The sequence below is a fragment of the Lampetra fluviatilis genome, unplaced genomic scaffold (genome assembly GCF_964198595.1).
Source record: "Lampetra fluviatilis unplaced genomic scaffold, kcLamFluv1.1 SCAFFOLD_146, whole genome shotgun sequence".
In the NCBI taxonomy this organism is placed as follows: domain Eukaryota; kingdom Metazoa; phylum Chordata; class Hyperoartia; order Petromyzontiformes; family Petromyzontidae; genus Lampetra; species Lampetra fluviatilis.
This window is the reverse complement of record NW_027620937.1, coordinates 42501-45000: the sequence shown is the minus strand read 5'-3', so window position 1 is coordinate 45000 and position 2500 is coordinate 42501. Positions and strand designations below refer to the sequence as shown.

General features: G+C 54.4%; 1 protein-coding gene across 1 annotated transcript in view; it reads right to left on the bottom strand.

The window, feature by feature from the left end:
* Positions 1 to 2500, bottom strand: part of LOC144954557 (suppressor of fused homolog) — a 56741-nt gene that overhangs the window by 36365 nt on the left and 17876 nt on the right. The gene's annotated exons all lie outside the window — the stretch shown is intronic.

Genomic DNA, 2500 nt, shown 5'->3' with positions numbered 1-2500 from the left:
CATTCATCCACTCACTCACTCGCTCGCTCTCTCACTCACCCATTCATCCACTCACTCACTCGCTCGCTCACTCACCCATTCATCTACTCACTCGCTCGCTCGCCCATTCATCCACTCACTCGCTCACTCACTCATCCAGCGCACAGACAAACGTCACCCCGGTAAGCCCACTCAGCCACTCGCTCGCTCGCTCGCTCACCCATTCATCCACTCACTCACCCAATCGTTCACTCGCTCGCTCACTCACCCATCCATTCATCCACTCGCTCACTCACTCACAGAGCCGGTACTCACTCACCCATTCATCCACTCACTCACTCACTCACCCATTAATCCACTCACTCACCCAATCACTCGCTCACTCACTCACCCATTAATCCACTCACCCATCCATTCATCCACTCGCTCACTCACTCACAGAGCCGGTACTCACTCACCCATTCATCCACTCACTCACTCACTCATTCGCTCGCTCACCCATTCATCCACTCACTCACTCGCTCGCTCGCTCACCCATTCATCCACTCACTCACCCATTCATCCACTCACTCACTCACTCACCCACCCACCCACTCATTCGCTCGCTCACCCATTCAGTCACTCACTCACTCGCTCACCCATTCATCCACTCACTCACCCAATCGTTCACTCGCTCGCTCACTCACCCATCCATTCATCCACTCGCTCACTCACTCACTCACAGAGCCGGTACTCACTCACCCATTCATCCACTCACTCACTCACCCATTAATCCACTCACTCACCCAATCACTCGCTCACTCACTCACCCATTAATCCACTCACTCACCCATTCATCCACTCACTCACTCGCTCACTCACTCACTCACTCACCCACTCGCTCGCTCGCTCACTCACCCATTCATCCACTCACTCACTCGCTCGCTCGCTCACCCATTCATCCACTCACTCACTCGCTCGCTCACCCATTCATCCACTCACTCACTCACTCACTCATTCGCTCACTCACCCATTAATCCACTCACTCACCCATTCATCCACTCACTCACTCGCTCACTCGCTCACCCACTCGCTCGCTCGCTCACCCATTCATCCACTCACTCACTCGCTCGCTCACCCATTCATCCACTCACTCACTCACTCATTCGCTCACTCACCCATTAATCCACTCACTCACCCATTCATCCACTCACTCACTCGCTCACTCACTCACTCACTCACTCACTCCGCTCGCTCGCTCACCCATTCATCCACTCACTCACTCATTCATCTACTCACTCGCTCGCCCATTCATCCACTCGCTCGCTCACTCACTCACTCACCCATTCATCCACTCACTCACTCACCCATTCATCCACTCGCTCGCTCGCCCATTCATCCGCTCGCTCGCCCATTCATCCACTCGCTCGCTCACTCACTCACTCACCCATTCATCCACTCACTCACTCGCTCACCCACTCGCTCACCCACTCAGCCACCCACCCACTCAGCCACCCACCCACTCAGCCACCCACTCGCTCACTCACTCACCCATTCATCCACTCACTCACTCGCTCGCTCACCCATTCATCCACTCACTCACTCACCCAATCATCCACTCACTCACCCAATCATCCACTCACTCACCCAATCATCCACTCACTCACCCAATCATCCACTCACTCACCCAATCATCCACTCACTCACCCATTCATCCACTCACTCACCCATTCATCCACTCACTCACCCATTCATCCACTCACTCACCCATTCATCCACTCACTCACCCATTCATCCACTCACTCACCCATTCATCCACTCACTCACCCATTCATCCACTCACTCACCCATTCATCCACTCACTCACCCATTCATCCACTCACTCACCCAATCATCCACTCACTCACCCATTCATCCACTCACTCACCCATTCATCCACTCACTCACCCATTCATCCACTCACTCACCCATTCATCCACTCACTCACCCATTCATCCACTCACTCACCCATTCATCCACTCACTCACCCATTCATCCACTCACTCACCCATTCATCCACTCACTCACCCATTCATCCACTCACTCACCCATTCATCCACTCACTCACCCATTCATCCACTCACCCACGGCTGTGGTGAGAGGTAAGAAACGGAGTGGAGTGGCCGTGTACCGGACTGGAGTCTTAGCAGTGCACGGTGGTCTATGTGAGCGTGGTGAGTGGTAAGACACGGAGTGGAGTGGCCGTGTACCGGACTGGAGTCTTAGCAGTGCGTGGTGGTCTATGTGAGCGTGGTGAGTGGTAAGACACGGAGTGGAGTTGCCGTGTAGCGGACTGGAGTCTTAGCAGTGCTTGATGGTCTATGTGAGCGTGGTGAGTGGTAAGACACGGAGTGGAGTGGCCGTGTACCGGACTGGAGTCTTAGCAGTGCACGGTGGTCTATGTGAGCGTGGTGAGTGGTAAGACACGGAGTGGAGTGGCCGTGTACCGGACTGGAGTCTTAGCAGTGCTTGGTGGTCTATGTGAGCGTGGTGAGTGGTAAGA